The 18,155-nt window shown below is 49.2% G+C and overlaps 1 long non-coding RNA gene across 1 annotated transcript in view; it reads right to left on the bottom strand.

The window, feature by feature from the left end:
- LOC142829389 (uncharacterized) overlaps window positions 1-18,155 on the bottom strand; it is a 320,291-nt gene that overhangs the window by 114,972 nt on the left and 187,164 nt on the right. Inside the window, exon 5 of the long non-coding RNA XR_012903778.1 lies at window positions 4,041-4,182. This is a non-coding gene — a long non-coding RNA (uncharacterized LOC142829389). The remainder of the gene's footprint in view (window positions 1-4,040; window positions 4,183-18,155) is intronic.

The raw sequence follows: 18,155 nt of genomic DNA, 5'->3' as shown, positions 1-18,155 counted from the left end.
AGTCAGTGTTCTTGCAGAAATTCAAGCGGCCAGTGTAGACAGCTGGCAAGTTTTTTCGCAAAAGCAGCTGCTTTTTCCAAATTAAAATTACACTATTCTTAGCTATTTCCGCTAGCCAGCGATTTACTGCCCTCACCATATAAAATCACCTCTAATATTCCAGCCCTCTGAACAGCTTCATAAAGCATCAGTTGTTTAAAAATTCATCGATATATTTCAATCAACTTGCCACAAAAACATGTCCTCCTCTTTCCTTCAAGGAGAGGCTGCAAAGTGAAGGCTGGATGGAGAACTTTCACCCTTCCCCTTCATGGGCAGGCAAAATTATCTTTTATTACATGAGCACCTACAGTAATTGTCCTGTCCCTATTCAGTGCTGGTGCACCTTGGCACCTGTGCACTGAATGAGCTGGCATTTATGCAGCAATCACAGACTGTATGCATACATACCAGAGGGCAGAGTTAAGGCTGTGAGTACTTCCCTGCTACCTCCACACTGCTCTGAACTGCCCACATCTGCCAGCACGACACCTCCCCCAAACCCAGCTGCCCTGGCTTACCCCACTGACTGCTCACGGCTGTGTTGTTTCCTTTTCTAACCCTACCACTGCTCCGGAAGAAGTATATTAACCTTTGCATATTTGTAAATTACTTGTCTATCACTCTAACTCCAATGTAGGGTCAGAGATAAACACCTTGCAAATATACAAATTATGTAATGAGAGATTTTGTGAACAATCTGCATCAAATGCCACACACAGAGTTCCCCAAAACTCATCTGCTATGTGTGCATGGTCTTAACAACCCGCTGGCTGAGCTGGAGTGCTGTAGGAGAAAGCAGACCGTGATCATGTCATTGAAAACAGTTTTATAATGGAACCCGACACAGAGGGAAGATTGTCTAAGGAAACTTGACTTTGGCATTTCTTGACTTTGGAATGCTTCATTGGCTTTTAAAGATGGAATTTCCTATCTCTTTCTTCCTGGCTATTCCACAAAGAAAAGTAACATGATTCCCCACACTCTCCAAACTCTGCATTGTGGAGCTTTTTGCTAGACTGTCAGGTATTCACTGTCATTGAAGGCACATTTTGTGCACTGAATATCACAATGGTCCTCGACCAGCCTTACCTTGTTCCATAGGCACCCCAGCAAACATATGGAATGTGCCGTAGGCCCTGATTTCATAGCCAGAGTGCATTTTCCATGCAAGTGCACGCTGCACGAGACGGAGACTTGTAAAGTGTGCAATACAATTAGAAATTCCTTGCAAATCTGTTACACATGGATGTGCCAACCAAATAGCAGCTGCGTCTTTTAAAAGCAGGTTTTAAAACAACAAACAGGAGACAGGGGAGGGGAGGAGGGTTTTTTAGAATCAAAGCTAAGTGGATTTCTAGTGTAGCACTGCATCTGTTAAACTCACCTCTGAGCCAGACTTTAAGTCTCTACTCCCATATGCTGAGGCTGTTCATTAGTTACACACTTTCTTTGTATATACGTGTATTCACCTCCCTCCCCCCCATACCCACACACAGACTCACATGTTCCAACCTTTCCCTCCTAAGTTGATGAGAAGTTTTTGATTACATATCACCAAAAAAGCCACCCTGAATAGATACAGGGCTGGAAAATGTCAGCCTGACAGATGAACATTTCACAAAAGCAAAATGCCCATTAGAAAGGAAACATGAAGGCGACTTTGACTGTAGCTGGTGTGGCTAGTGCTGAATGAATGATTGATTTGTCGGTTCGGTGGCCAAACCGACAACATAATTCACTTGATTTAGAATGGAAACTTACTTGTTTAGTTTTCTCCCAGTGAAATGAAAAAAATGAAAAAAAAAACCCACATTTGAATCTAAAGAAAAGTTTCCAAATATCGGAAATAGAATGTTGATGCCAAATGAACTGTCCAAAGGAGCCATTATTTCAACAGTGACAAAACCTTCTTTTCTGGGGCATTTCAGCAATTCTACTATTTGTCCAAACGTATTAAGCCATTTCTAGCTGTGACAAATGTCAGCTCCGCCACAAATTTGCCATGCTCATAGGTGTGCGCATTTGTCTTAAGATGCAAGGCCAGAATGAGCACTAAGCAATGAAATCTCTTTAGCCCTTACACCGTACAATGAAAGATACATTGTGTTGCGTCACATTGCACCATACCAAATGATTCAGCCTAATCCGATGAGAGCTAATTGGCCTTAGAACGACCCTATTTAGTCAGTGGTCTTTTAGAAAAGGTGCATTTAAAAGATGTAGGTAATTACTGCCTTGGCCTTGAAAATCTTTAGCTAAGATAAAGCCGTGCAGGACACGTGCCTAATTAAAAATAAGACCGTTAGAATTAGTGTTTCATTTGCATATTGAGACAAGCTTCATAACGGGTTTCAAATTCTTGCAACTGTCGTGGCTTCATCTAAGGAAGTGGGTTTTACCCACAAAAGGTTCCGAGCCTCTCTTGCTATGTGTTAGTCTCTGTGGTGCCAAGGAACCACTTGTTGTTTTTAAAGTGACAGACTAATACGGCTTCCGCCCTGGGACTTTACTTACATTGCTTAGTATAAACAGTGCTGCACACATCTTACAGCAAAATCACATGGCACCCAGCTATGGAGTTTGTGACCAGCCAGCCCATGGCACAATGGGAACGCCTGAGGTTTCAATGAGTTAAGGTTATTTCAGAGTTCTTATCTAGGCAAAGGGTTAGCAGTCAAATTCCCGTACCCTTTCCTGACACCCCCAATTCCCTGCTCTCTCTCCTAGCTCTGCAAATGGCACGCTAAAGTTACAGCAGGAGAGGGGGTACGGTGCATGGGAAACATGCTGCCACCACTCCGTTCCTTAATAAACAAACACATCTACACAACCTCACACCAAATGAGAAACTACTTGCTGTTCATTGAGCCAGATGCCATCCGTAATCAACAGGGACTTGACATCAGAGTCATGAAAGGCCTTTTGTTATAATACTTGAAAAACTGACCATTCGTTAAGTTTCCCTGCCAGGAGGAAACTGGTCTAAAACATTTATCAACTCAGCTGAAAGTAACAGATCCAACTCACTTTGCAGAGCGCCCTTTTACCACCTATCAGAGCTGAGGTTTCTTAGAAATAATACATGAGATGTCCCCACATGCACCCACCTGACAATGCAGTCTGGTGGAAAGTGTCTGAAATAAAAACAGGGCAATTTTCCTTGGCTGCTTAGTTTTTCAGGCGCATATTTTCCTGTCTAAAGCATGCTGATGCATATAAATAGATTTTTTTTTAATCGAAACACCACCCTCATGTGCATTGGTACCGCTGCACATCAAAAGCGTAGACACCTTTGACACCCATTTATGTTTCATTTTCCCTGGGTTGTTAATTAGGAAATACTATATCTTAATATCAACCACACACAGTAATTAGCCTGTCATTTATTCAGGGCAGGGATTATCCCTTAGGATCTCCCTGCAGACGGGGACATGGTGACATTTTTTCTATCGGCAGTTCTATGGAAATCAGCGTACTTGGCCTCAGAAATAAAACTAAGTGTCAGCGTAAATGTTGCAGGAGCGGGGCTCAGAGACGAGGCAGACGGAGTGTGGGAGAAAAGGAATATCCCTGTTCTGCAGATGAGAAAGCGAGGCCCAAGGAGTTGAAGGCAGCAACCCCATAGATTCTAATGCACTTGCTTGACTGTGTGCACATGACAATGGGCCACTCCATTGTACAAACCTGAACAGACATCTCCTGGCTTCTGAGCAGTGCTCCCTGGGAGCTGAGCGCTTGTGCAGCTGCCCAGAAGAGGTTCAAATGCCACCCAGCCGGTTGGCAGAGCGCCCACAACTGGCAGAGGGTTTCTCCTGGGGCTACCTGTTCACACATGCCTCGGTGCGCAGAACATGGAGGGGGGAAAATAGCAGGAACGTTGCCTCCGAGATCAGGGCCTTAGTTATTTCCCTCCCGGCAGCTGTGGCTGGAGCCCTGCTGCAGCCAATCATCCCTCACTCCTGTGCCACTGGTCACCACCTGGCTTGGCCAGTACTCACCATCGGCTAGCTGCCAGGGGCGCCCAGGCCTCAGCCCCTTCCCAGGGCAGGCAGATCCACGTCACACCGCAGGTGGCAGCCATTTTAGGGCCGCCTCAGCAGAGAGGCCAAGGACGGAATTGGCCATGGAGACTGGCGACCCCTGTAATTTCAGAAAGAAGGCCAGCGTTAATGAAGCGTTACTCACAGCCCCCAGGGCGTGCTAAGGAGAGGAGCTGCGGGAGGCTGTTCAGCAGAAGTGGGAGCTCATTTCGGGAAGGGCTCCTAATGCAGCTCTCCTGGAAGTGTCGTTCTCAGAACCTCGCCCGCGGTCCCAGCCCGCTGTCCTGCACTCCCTTGCCCGCGGTTCTGCGTGTCAAAGCCAGGCTGAGGAGAACAACTGCATCTCGAAAGCGCCACCCGCGCCCCACGGCAGCTTACAGGGGAGCGGTGGCAGGGCAATGTAAAACACACTCCACCCGCCGCGGGGCTGGCGCCCTCCCTTAGGATGGTCCGTGCCCTCAGCGTTCGCAAGTGCAGAAGCATGTTTTGGGATTGCGGCTTCTGACCTGATCCTGCATGCAATTATTATAAGGGTTAGGTGCCCTGGGCAGCCCCTGCACAGCCCCATCGCAGCCAGAGGGTCTCGGCCCCATAGAGTTTGGGGGGGACAGCAAAGGCAGGTAGGAGGAACACAGGAGACCGGGGAGAGGGCTCTGAGCAGGGTAATCAGCTTTACTTGCAGCCCAGGCGGCTGCCTAGGCTCTGGCAGGCGCTTGGCAGGCCCCGTGGCCCAGAAAAGAGACATTTCAAGGATGCTAGAGTAGGGGCCCCGTGGCACTTTCAGAGAGCATAGGGCATGGGGTGGGAGAGAGGGGGCCCGTGTGTGCCCAAACAGTGCCCACCAGGGCTGCCTCTGGCGCTGATGACAGGGAGCCTGGGCGGTTGGGGGGGAGCTGTGTTTGGGGCTCAGCCAAGGGCGGGTGCACATTCCCTCCATGGGGAGCCTGGTCAGGGCTGGGACGCGCTCAGGCCGCTGGTGTGCTCTGGGCTGTTCCCCGCAGCTTGTGCCAAAGCTGCCACTGGGCCCCTCGGATTGTGGAGCAGGCAACGCTTCTGCAAAAGTAAAGCTCTGAGCCCGCGTGTCCTGCCAGCCGGTTGCCACGTGTCCGGGGAAGTGCCACTTGTCCCGTCCCACAGAGCTCTGCCTACCGGCCGTGAGCGATAGCAGCCTGGCCAGCCACCTGGCCCACACAGCCACTCAGAGAACCCTCCCGGGCCCTGCACGTCCTCACACAGCCAAGCCCGACCGACCGGCAAGGGTGGGTCCTTTCTGCTTTCCTAATGGAAAGTGTTCACGCCCGATCCAAAGCCCTGTCCCAGGGCAGTGGGCGCCTCTCACTGGATTTCCCTGGGCTGTGGCTCAGGTCCCCATCGGCCAGACTGCCGTTTTCAATAGCCCGTTGCACCATCAAGGGGGTTTGCTCCCCTACCACCGCAGCAGGGGCAGGATGTGACGGTTCCCCCCACCCCCACCCCTGCCATTAAGAAATGGACATATAGACCCAAACGTGCATCACTGGAAGATGCTTTGAACAAAACACCGCGTGTAACCTGTCAGTCTGAATGTCTCAATCGGCTGGGCCTGGATCCCTTTCTCTCACACTGGGCACTGTCTGGGTTGTAACTTGCCTTCGGGCTGGAGGAAAGTCGTGCATGCGGATAGACACAGGGCAGCGGACAGGACGTATCAGGTGTCAGCAAACAAAGTAAATGGGTTTGTGACTGAACATGTCTTTTGTCAATAGGATTCCAGAGGCGGACACATTGCAAAGCGCCGCACGGCGTATTCAGCAAATGTTCCCATGCTATCGCACCACAGAATTCTGACTGCAGATTTGATTTGATTAAGATCATGAGAGTCCCTCATAAATTACAGTGCAGGTTTCAGGGCTGATTCATTTTGCTATTGAATTTCCAGGCATCGAAGCCGCATCAGTAAACAATGTTTACTTACATAACCTTATAAAGGTTATACAACCATTGAGTCTCATCACATCAGCTCCAGAATATGTGGATCCTGCTTCCTCCGCTCAAGAATATCTTTATTTAATTTAAATATTTTAGCTTCCAATGAAAGGTGTTGTTGCAGAGCCATGAAAAATCTGTTTTACTTTAAATTATGCCATTTTAAGAACAGTTATTCTTAGCATTTCCATTTCAATGACTTTCACATCAAGTGCTTAATGCTTCATTCCATCTACCTTGTAAACCACCATTGAAATGTAAATGGTTTGCCTCTTCCCATACATTTAGCCAGCTTAGTCCTTTTGTATTTTGCTGTGCACGGAGCTACGAATCAGAGCTGTGAAAGATATAAAACAATCGGTTCTGTTTTTTATTTAGTAGTGGCACGTTGCGGGCTTGTCCGTGCTGTAACTTTTTCATGCTGGGGTGTGAAAAAACACACCCCTCCCTCCAAGGGCAGCCATTACAGTGCTGTAAAGTGCAGAGAGCTGAGCAATCTGGGGCCGCTTTGCTCCACTTGTCCCGCAGCTACTAGTGAGTGGGGGAGGGCTGGAGACACAGCCCCTCCTCCCCCCTGCCGCCGGGTGGCCCCTCCTGCCCATGGCATTTTGGGCACATGCCCCCACACATCACCCCGATCTCGTGTGACAGCTGCTGTCTGGCCCTGCACAGCAGAGCCGTTCAGAGCCCAGAGCAGAAGCTGCCAGAGCTGAAGCCACCCATCGGGGTAGAGGGTTGCTCTTCCCGTCCCCACCCGGCTGCTTCCAAAGCAGCTAGCCCATGTAAGGGGCAGGTGGGCACGTCCCAGGGTGCCCCTGTGTTAGCGCCTGTTGGTAAATAGGAACCCTTTTGCTCCTTTACTTGCTGTGGATTTGGCTCTTCTATAGTCTGTGTCATCTGTAGGCTATTAACACAAAATGCGTAGAACCCTGTGGCCCAGTACCCAGGTCATCGACTGAGAAGTACTGGGATTCGGGGGGGGGGGTGACTTGTGTCTCCCAATCAGCCGTGTCTTGGTCTATGGAACTCCAGATATACATGGGGACCACCCCCTAAACTCACGCGAACACACACACACACCCGTGACATCAGAACATATCGATGCGGGGAACTGACAAGGGGTGATTGTTAGCTCGCATCAAAGGGTAATCGTATCTATTAGTTCTGTGCAGTGCCATACTAGTCTGATTGATAATCTTTCATTCAATGATTCCAGCTGAGCCTGTTATCTGGTAACACTGAGTCGTCATTAACTCAGACACACAGCACTTGCATGGAGATGTGCTGGCTCCTAACCGCTCCAGTAACATGTAGCCGATGTCAAAAGACCCCTCTTCTACACCACCTCCACCATCCGCCTGTACTGAACGGTCACTTGATTCCCCAGCTCACGCTAAACAGTGAATCTTCAGGTCACGACTTGCCACTCTTCATGGCTGTGCCTCTTTAGCCAGACAGGTAGCTGCTGGGAAGGACACTGTTCAGTTCCTGGTGCCATGAGACAGACTCTGAGCAATCTCCTTGATCATTGACTGTCCTGGCAGATCACGCCCTGGGCCTGGTTTTGACAAAATCAGCTCTTTAAACAAATCCCACAAACCTGGTGCCAGTGGGACAGATGCCTACCCTCCTGCCACAGCTCTTCCCACTTGACTAGTTATAAATGATCCCCCCACCTACCCACCTGCAAGCTATTTGTAACCTGTGAAGAGTGCAAATCAGTAAGCAGGGCCAGACTGAGGTCAAAATCCAGAAGGGTTCTGCTGTTCTTGGCTCTCCTAACTTCAGCACACGCCACAGAGTCTGTGGCTGCATCTAGACTGGCAAGTTTTTCCGCAAAAGCAGTTGCTTTTGCAGAAAAACTTGCCAGCTGTCTACACTGGCCGCTTGAATTTCTGCAAGAACACTGACGATCTCATGTAAGATTGTCAGTGTTCTTGCGGAAATGCTATGCTGCTCCCGTTCGGGCAAAAGCCCTCTTGTGCAAATGCTTTTGCGCAAGAGGGCCAGTGTTTTGCGCAAAAAAGCCCCGATTGCGAAAATGGCCATCGGGGCTTTCTTGCGCAAAACCGCGTCTAGATTGGCACGGACGCTTTTCCACAAAAAGTGCTTTTGCAGAAAAGCATCCTGCCAATCTAGACGCTCTTTTCCGCAAATGCTTTTTAACGGAAAACTTTTCTGTTAAAAGCATTTGCGGAAAATCATGCCAGTCTAGACGTAGCCTGTCTGTTTTAAGCATGTTTGCGTTGTTCTAGCCTGAAATGCACCGATAGCTCTCACGAAGCCCAGCCAGTCTTCACAGACCCATCGGGCTTGAAGAGACAGGGCCGGCTCACAACATTTTGGCACCTGAGGCGGGGAGCTCAAATGACGCCCCAACGCCTCCTCGCTTGGGCCAAAGCTTTGAAAGGGCTCAATTCTGCCTCCTTCCTGTTCTATCCTCTCATGGTACCGCTCTGCTACCTACCCCAATAAAGAAGAACTAACAACTTAAAATGCCTTGTTCAAAAAGTGTGAACTAGTGGCGCCCACCCTCCCCCTCCCCCCACAGTCTGGCACCTGAGACGGCCACCTCAGTTCGCCTCATGGTAAGGCCAGCCCTGTGAAGGGATCACAGAGATTGACTAATCTGACCCCCTTCCACTTGGGAAGTTTTCCATGCGATTTCGTCTCAATTTGCTGTGCTGCAGTTTGCAGCCATTCCGCTGCCTCCTGTCCGGCCCGCTCTGGCAAGAGAGAACCATCTTCTCCCTCTCTCTAGAGCCGCCTTTCCAGTATCAGAAGACGGCCACCTTGTTCCCCTGAATCGCCTCTTTTCCAGACATAACAGATGCCCTTCCTTCCGCCTTTGCTGGCACGGCTGCATCCCTTCACTCATTTTTGTTGCCCACCTCTGGATCTTTTCCAGATTCTCTCCATCCTTTCTCCACGGTAGTGACCAAAACAGGACACACTATTCCTGCCGAGAGGAGAGGTGCTGTCGCCCTGTGACTGGCATGCCTCTATTCACGCAGCCCAACACTGGCCACAATCGACTCGTGTTGATGAGAGACCCACCTCAGCTCTTAGACCCTTCTCAGTAGGGCTGCTGCCAAGCCGGTGGCTCCCCCCCATTCTGTGTTGGTGCCGTTGGGGTTTTTTCCCCACTTGTTAAATTCAGAGCACCTTTGCACTTTCTCCCACGCGGCCCCTCAGGTTTGGGAGCTGCTCTCCAGACGCATCCTCTCAGCCACCACCTTGTCCTCCTGACACCTCTCTTTTCCATGGACACTGCCAAACGCCTGACAACGGCTGGACCCGAGGGGCTGAGACCGCAGCCAGTGATGCTGACCAATATTCTCTCTTTGCTTCCATCTGCTCCCTCAGCTGCCTGTGCCCACCTTGCCTTAGTCCTGTGGGCAGGAGCTGTCCTTTTGTTCCGTGTGCAGCACCTGGCACTTATGAAGTAGAACTCCAGACAGGGACTCTCCCAGGCTGTGTCTAGACTACATGCCTCTGTCGTCAGAGGCATGTAGATTAGACACATAGGCAAAGGCAAATGAAGCCGCGATTTAAATGATCGTGGCTTCATTTAAATTTACATGGCTGCCGCGCTGAGCTGACAGCTGATCAGCTGTTTGTCCGCTCAACGCGCTAGTCTGGACGCTCCCCTGCCGACATCAAAGCCCTTATTCGGCAGCCCCGTTATTCCTCGTGGGATGAGGTTTACCGGGGCTGCCGACAAAGGGCTTTGATGTCGGCAGGGGAGCGTCCAGACTAGCGCGCTGAGCGGACAAACAGCCGATCAGCTGTTTGTCGGCTCAGTGCGGCAGCCATGTAAATGTAAATGAAGCCGCGATCATTTAAATCGCGGCTTCATTTGCCTTTGCCTATGTGTCTAATCTACATGCCTCTGCCGACAGAGCCATGTAGTTTACACGTACCCCCATATCCTACGTGGCAATAAAACAATACATCATTATGATCGATCTGCCCCTCCCCGGGAGTACCCCAGGGCTGGTCTCCCCTGGACTCACTGAGGTGCCGCAGCTGCATTCATGTATCTGCCCTGCTGTCGCCTGGCTAGTGCAAGCTCTCTGGGCCACCGGGAGAGCTCTCCCATCGACTTGCTCGGCCATTGCACTGTGCTGAAGCTGGTGTAGCTTACATCACTTGGAGCTATCCCACACCCCTGAGCGACTCAGTATCCCAAGTAAGCGCCGGTGTATACAAGCCCTAATTGCCACAGGCTAGCTGAGGAAGGAGCAGGTAAGATAAACTCCTGTCCCCTCGCGATCTTGTCCACCAGCGCTGCACTCAATGCAGGATTCAATGCATTCAATACATTTGATTTTTTTTCTCCCATTTGGCACTAAAATCAGGAATTGTGACAGGCAGGAGAGCCCTTCGAAAACAGGTGGGCTCCGCAGCCGACTGCAGGTGTAGCTGGTGACATGTTGGATAGGGACACAGCATTTCACCCCCCAGTATCAGCTCTGCAAATCTCACAAGCTGATGCTCCTGTCCTTTCAGCACATAATTGGAGTCCCGGCCCTTGCCCCGTGTGCTCCGGTGTTATCGGGCTGGCGAGAGTCCGGCTTTGCACAGTCCTGTGACGCCCAGATAAATCCTCCGGCAGCAGGCGCTCCAGCCCCGCCTTCGCTAATGGGCTAGAGGGCGGAGAGACCAGCAAACCAAAGGAGGCACCGGCTCAGTGTGTTCTCCTGACGTAGTACTCAGCTGTGCTCCTACCCGCTATGTAGTGCCTCTTGGCAGCCTTGGGCACAGGATGGAACATCTAGTTCCCGGGCTCCGTGCCAACCTGGGAGATGGTCGGTACGGGCCAGAGTAAATTCTGAGGATAAATGCCCTTGGCTAGAAGAAAGAAACGGATCCGCTGCAAGGACCCTGACCCCCAGCTTCTCTGGAGATGTCCCGACTGCAGGGATGTCACAGGACAACTGCCCCGTGAGGGAGATGGCCGCAGGTCAGCTGTGAAAAGCAGAGTCACCGCCCTGCTGGGGAATAGGAAGGTCATGGAGTGGGCCACCCATTCCAGCCAGGCCTGCCGTAGACAAGGACGACACATAGGCAGGGGTGGGTGATGACACAGCAGGGAAGGTGCGTGGCGTCGCCAAACCCCAAGAAGCGCTGGGAGAGGAGGGAGACAAACGCTCCCTGAGGCGAGGCAGGGCCCAGTGGAAACAAGGGAGAAAACTTAGAGGGTAGAGGTGAGTTTTCTTTTTAAAGACTCTGTGAAGGATTTAATTCATTGGATCCCTGGAAGTGAGTGTTTTGAATAGGTGGCCTGGGTGGACTTTTAAAGTTGTTCTGAGCAGAAGGGGAAACTGAGGCAGGGTGCCACAGAGCCACCCCTGACTAAGAGGGAGCACTATGGAGTACGTGTCCTCTTTCATATGGGACCACTGCCTTAGGAGATAAAGAGATGAAAAAACCCACCCAAGCCAGGGTGGCCAACTTCTGGCGACTCTTCACAGTAAGGTCACCGAGATGGGTGTGCTCGTGAGTGTGGGGAGGAGCTGCTGGGAGAGAGAGAACGTGCCTTCCTGAGAGCCACAGAGGGAGAGCCAGTTTGCTCAACAGCTCTTTGCATGATGAAAAACTGGAGCAAGCTGAGAGGTCAGCGTCTTGCCCTTTCGAAGAGCCAGGCTAACTCCTGCCCCGCCCACCCAAGTTGGAGAACTGGGCTTTTAGTCAGGAAGTTCTGCCCCAGGGGGTGGCTGGTTAGACCTCAGAGTCCACTTGTCTGTGTTATTTCAGAAGCCTTTTCTACCGGGGGCTTTCACGGTGCTCGCGGAGGCAGTGCCTGGCTCCTACTTTAATACCTAGCTTCTCACGCTTTGCTGGCAGCAGGAATCAAGCCTCGCTCTGAGGCCGCCATCTGAGGCCGCCAGCTGATCGTTTGGCCCCTATGAAATTCCAGCAGACTGGATGAAAATAAGGCATCTGCTCCCATCTGTGTCACGTTGGAGGAAGGCAGAGTGATTACGGTTCTGTGTCTGGAGCGCTGCGTCTTTCCTTTATCCACCCATTGTTCTGGTTTGTCAAAGAGGCTCTTCGTAGCATGGCTGTGTGTAAGACTTTTAATTCTGCCCTGGAAGATTAATTGAAATACAATGAACTGAAAACCAGCTCGCCGCATGCCGGGAGAGAAAATCAGACAAAGTATATCAAACATGGCACGTGTTCTGAACACCACCCCACTCTCCAGGGCCAGAGTTAACTGGGGAGCTACTGAAGGGACAAGAAGTAGGGTTAGTCAGAGTGTTCTTGCCAAAATGTTGTTTTCGGGGGGGAGATGGACAAAAAGGGTTTTTTTAACTTCACCTCCAATTTGGTCAAAGTTTTCAAGGAAAAAGTGGCAAGAAGCAGAACAGAATACTACAATGAAGGATGTCTGGCTTTTCTTTTCTCCTACTTTTCCACTCTCTAACGTTGCAAAACTTCTCCAACTTTTGTAAAGTTTTAGGCAAAGCTTTACCAAAAAAAGAAAGGGCAGGAAAAAGGGGAAATAATCACAAACGGAAATTTCAGGGGCTTGTTTAAATAATGAAATGAAAATCTCTGTTTGGACTGAAGCAAAGCAAACAGTTGATTTTCTTCAAAATTTTCCGCACACAAAAAAAAATTAAGAAAAAAGTTTCCAGTGAAAGTTTTTAATTTCGAGTTTTTTCCTGGTAAAAACAGGGACCGACCCAAAGCGCAAATAGTTCCCTGAGGAATAACGGGGGGTTCCCACTCACTTAGCTACACACCCAGGCCAAGATTGGAAGCACCATGTGGATGGGCCCATTCTCTCTTTGTAGGTATCTCCGGCACCTCACAGGAGGGCTCTGTGACGGAGACAGCCTAGCCATTTGCAAATAACACACCTTTTTGCAAAACTCGTACCTTTCGGTTCAGTCCGTGGTTTTCTATAGTCATGTCTGACAATAATTGTTGAGCATTGCAGTGGTAATGGACAGAGTTAAAACAGGGATTAGGAGCATGGCCAAGTACAGCATTTCATGCTCCTTCTGCGTGTCCCACGCTGGTCCCGTAGCCACCAGTGTTGTACAACACATGGCCTGTGCAAGATGAGAGGAATGCCAGAGTTGAAACTATTCCACCGACTTTCTTCTTCTGTCTCCCCTGCTCCCAGACACACATCCACACCTTCCTCTTGGGGCGGGAGAGTAGATATGACCCCTGCTGGGTCTCAGAAGAGGAAACGTGGCCTTGGAACGTACTAAGGGTTTTGTGGAGTGCACTCTGGGGCTGGAGAAAGTCGGCAGGTAGGTGAACAGCCTCCAATGGGACTAACGCAAGAAGGATTAGAGAAACCCTCCTGAATTCCTGTATGGTAAATGCCGGTTTGAACAGACCAAAGGCAGGTGCCCCTAGGTAGTAACTACATCTCATGCAGTACAAGCCTCATCCTCTGGGTGATTAAGCCAGAGAACCTCTGAATGCAACTGAACAAGGAGAGCGAACCTTGAACGCTGGGATGGACTGAAATGACGTAAGTATTTGTGATCTGGCTTTTGTGAGAACTAAAAGGAAAAGGGGGCAGTCTAAGACGTTCTAATTCTTCAATTCACAGCTAGGGCTCATTTGGGACCCTTTCTGTAGCTCTCATCCCTCACTATCAAATATAACCCCAGCCTCCAAGGGCCACCAGGAAAATGTACCACCCGATATCACTTTGGAGTTCCACCCAATTCCCTTGTCTCTCGGGGTCTGTAGTTTAATGGGTGAGAATGGCCATAAAGCCCTAGATTAATTAAAAGAAATCTAGCTAGGCAGGCAGATCAAGCTTCTTTGCTGCAGCTAGAGAAACGGACAGAGACAGTAATTCCTTTCAGGAGTGAACTTAGATGTAGTCCTAGATCTTCATTCAAGAAGCCCAACGTTTTTCAAATATGTCTGTGAGGAACAGTGGGGAAGAAATCGAACCTTGCCGAAATTAAATATTTTCCAGTTATTAATTTTTCCTCGTATTGAAATGACCTACAAGCAGCATTTGTTATTTTCAGGTGAAATGTGAGGTTCTGGACTATTTAACAGTGAATAATTTCCAGCTCAAGCGCTAATCTGTTTTGCCTCTTGCAGGCAGCCTTCAGCACAGCATCAAGGCAAAAATGAGCAAACATTTCATTAAAAATGAAGAGGTTTATGACAATACCTATTCTCCCAAAATGGAGCCACCTGAGTTTTTCTAATAGCTGGTGACATCCATTAGTGGTTCTCGCTGAAATTGAAAACATTTTCCATCTGTTCGCTCGCACTCATTACAAAGTAGTTAAGAGCCTGTGGGATCACAAAGGCGCATTTTTGCAAATTACAAAATATCAAAATGAGTTATTGAAGAAGCAGCAATGACTTTGCAATAAGCTGCTCAAACCTACAACTTTTCTGGTTTTCTTCACAAAGAAGGCAATCTGCCTGTTTAAGTTAGTTTTCCCTCTAGCCGTCTAGACTATGGCTTTTCAGCAATGCATTGCTGTATTCCATATATACTGTATAACAGCAGAAACCTGCTCTTGGGTAGATGCATCCAAGTCAACTGAGTTGCATATGTCAGAAATTGGCACAGCATATTATTATGTTAGGCGAGACCTTGCCTGTGGGTGTGAAGTTGCCTTGTTATGAGTGTGAAGTCACCTTGCTATGGGTGTAAAGTCACCCAACCGTTAACATAACTGTAAGCACACGCTCCACCTAAGGGTAAAGGAATATGTGAATCTGACTAGGAGCGTTTGGTGAGTATCGTTAAAGACTTAGGATAGCCTACACTAAAGGGGAAGGTCGTTAATTACGTAGGTGAAATCAACGTATCTTAATTCGCGTTTCTATGCAGTCTCCACAGCAGGAGGTCAACAGGAGCAAATGCTCCCATTGACTTCCTTTACTCCTCAGGAAGAGCAGGAGTACAAGTGCCAACGGGGCACCCTCTGAGTTTGATTTAGCAGGTCTTTACTAGACTCACTAAATTAAACTCTGGAAGATTGATCACGGCAGCACTGATCTTCCCTTTAGTGCAGACATGGCCTTGGAGAGAGCAAGAAAGAGAGAGAGAGCACTCACAGCAGCAGCTGAGGGCTTGGGGTCTGACTGAGATGAGCGTATTTGGTGCTGTGAGCAAACAAAAATGTTTCTTATTGACAGGTTTCAGAGAGGTAGCCCTGTTCATCTGTTAGAGCAAAAACAAGGAGTCCGGTGGCATTTTTAGAGACTAACACTTTTATTCGGTTACAAGGGCATAAGCTTTTGTGAGCTAAACTCACTTTTGTTAGTCTTTCAAGAGCCACTGGACTCCTTATTGTTTTTTATCGTTTGATTGCGTTTGCGTTCAGAGACACAGGGTTTTTATATGTTCCTTATAAGTAAACAAAACTGCCCCAAAGAAACATCCGGCCACCCCCATTTTCTACTCCCGACTGGAGCACTTCCAAGGCTCCCAACTTTGACTAGCTGCTTGGTGCTAAAGGGGCACAAGTGTCGAGGCCAAGAGATTCAGAGAATCGACATTTGTGTCAATAACAAAATCATCCAGAGTGGCCTTAGGAAGGGGTTTTATAAATCCCTTAAGGGCTTTGGAAAGCTGTTACCGTCCTGCCTCACGGTCTGTGCTGATCTCTAGCACAGGGGGGTGGGAACGAGTTTCCCTGTGGACAGGTGAGTCTGTAATTGTCCTTTTCAGGGATGCTTGTTCCTTTATTCATGTAGCTGGTGCTAGCCACTACTGGAGACACTATACACAACCACATGGAGTGCTGGTCTGGGCCAGCACTTTGCATGTTTCCAGTCTTTGTAATAGCATCATGGGCATTTAATCACATTCGCACGTGGGGATGCAGGATGCACTGTCTGCATCGACCGGAGAGAACAGAGGCCATATCAAATGGGTATTTTAAAGTCCTGACTTAGGACTGGCTAAGCTGGACCATACAGTTCTTTGTGCTTTCTGTTTGTGTAAATATGCTGATTTCTCAGAATGTAGGATATAAAACCAATGTACAGTTAACTTGTATTAAAAGTGCATTTACTTAATAAGGGGTCACTCATCATTCTCAGGGATAATAGTTTTACTTGGTCTAACTCCATTGACTTCAGTGGAGTGTCTCATTTATGTTTTTCCTTTACCCACAAGGACCCTAAAATAGCTAACAAATGACAGGGCCAGAATCTGGCTGTGGATGTAAGCAAACATCTTCCTTCTATTGACAGCAGTAAGAATTGTGTTTATGTATCCAAAAGTCTTAAATACGGAAGACTTAGTAACCAATATTCTCTTTGTTCACATCTAAAATGCAGCTACCTCTGGGGTGAAGTGTGGCAGTAGTTTAACAATGACCGGAACAAGACCTAACAATCTGACAGAACACAAAGGATGTTCTACCCATCTGAAGTTGGAGTGTGGAATACAGGCAGGACATAACTGTGTGAATTACAATTTGAGGATATGGACATGTACCTGATACGGCACTCCTTACTCAGTCAAAAGACCCACTGCAGGGAATATATGTTTGCAACCAAATGCAGCAGTCCTTACGCAGGAAGAGTTACCCAGGCCTGTTCTGAGCTAGACAATGCTGTCTTAATCCTGCTTCCATCGCCAGCCACTCTGATCCTATATTTCCCCTTTGGGGGCAAAAAAAATAAAAAGTACCACTTTAATCATGAACCTCTTCACAGCCTACACAGGACACACAATCTCAGCTTTCCCTGACCGGCTCAATTACTGAGAACTTCTCAGTCTTATTTCATTTGAAAAGATTCATCTGAAAGCTCCTTACTATTCCTGACGGAGCCGTCTCTTTCAAGCCTTAGGAAAAAATCTTCAAAAGGAAAAAAAATATCCCATCCCATGCCCATGGTTACCAGTGGACTGCGAATCAAATGTGCAAGCGTGGTAGCACAGGGCAGAAGCGTGAAGTAGCAAGGAGCACTGCAGAACAAGTCTGATCAGATTTGCAGAGAAACTTTCATCTTTCTTGCTTGCTTTCAGCACCCCCTTTTCTGCCCAGGCTTTGAAGCATTTCCCCTTGTTCCAAGACAACAATAATAATAAAAAAAAAGTGAAATCAAGGGATTTGTTTGTAGTGTACTCGGCTCCAGCTAGAAATAAAGGTGCTGAAACTCAGCCCTGGTTCCCTTTGAACCTGGGCTGTGTCTATAAATTAAGGGAGAGACTGTGACTTTGAGAACCTGCATCTTCATCTCCAACTGGGGCTATGCCTAGCAAAGAGTGGAATGAATGTGTGCACCTGTAGAGACCCAGCAACAACCCATCCCTGAAGCCAATCAGGGTCCTTACTGCACCAGGAAAGTTGCAATAGGAGAGCTTGGGGTCGGTCTGCACTGCAGTCAGGAACAGTAGGCTGGCATGTCTGCACTAGCTTGAATCTAGCTAGCATAGCTACATGGGGGAGCAGGCGTAAGTCTGAGATGGCAACTCTCCTGTGCACCTGCATGTGCATCCCAGGGGACAGGCTGAGCCTCCAGACTCCGGTCTGACAGCATCAGTTTTCTGGCCAGGAGTCAGGCGGAGTCTGGCTAGGGCCTGCAGCAGTGGAGCCAGTGGCTAGGTACCCAGCTGGGGTGGGCAGCCCAAGGCCTGTGGCAGCAATGGGGCCGGCATCACATCCAGGGCCAGGGCCGGCGTCCTGGCCAGCAGCAGCAGTGGAGCCAGGATCCCAGCTGGGATAGGCAGCCCCAAGCCAGAAATCCAGTTGGGGCCGCCGGCGGCAGCGTGATGACCTTATCAGGGCCAGTGGCCAGGGCAGTAGGGGAAGCAGCTGCAGCCAAAAACAGAGCTGGGCAAGGGGGCACAATTGACTCCCCTGGTCTGGCAAACTCCCTCATGCGTGGCTGAGAGTGCCGGACCAGGGAGGTCGCTCCGCAGTACTCTCTCTATTCCAGATGAAGAGCACTTTACAGGAGCTAACGGGGATGATGTGAGCTTTCGCCTACAACCCTGTACATGCCCATGATAGAAGCCGGACACAAACTCCAACCGGAAGTCTTTGGCAGAGCCAGAAATAGACGCCAGCTCTCCTGGATGCCAGTCCACGTGTCTTAACTGGAAGAGCCCCTTTCCGCTTTACAAGACAATGGCCAAGCTGT

The sequence above is a fragment of the Pelodiscus sinensis genome, chromosome 5 (genome assembly GCF_049634645.1).
Source record: "Pelodiscus sinensis isolate JC-2024 chromosome 5, ASM4963464v1, whole genome shotgun sequence".
NCBI lineage: Eukaryota > Metazoa > Chordata > Testudines > Trionychidae > Pelodiscus > Pelodiscus sinensis.
Note: the sequence above shows the minus strand (reverse complement) of the source record. Positions and strands in the feature narration are given on the sequence as shown.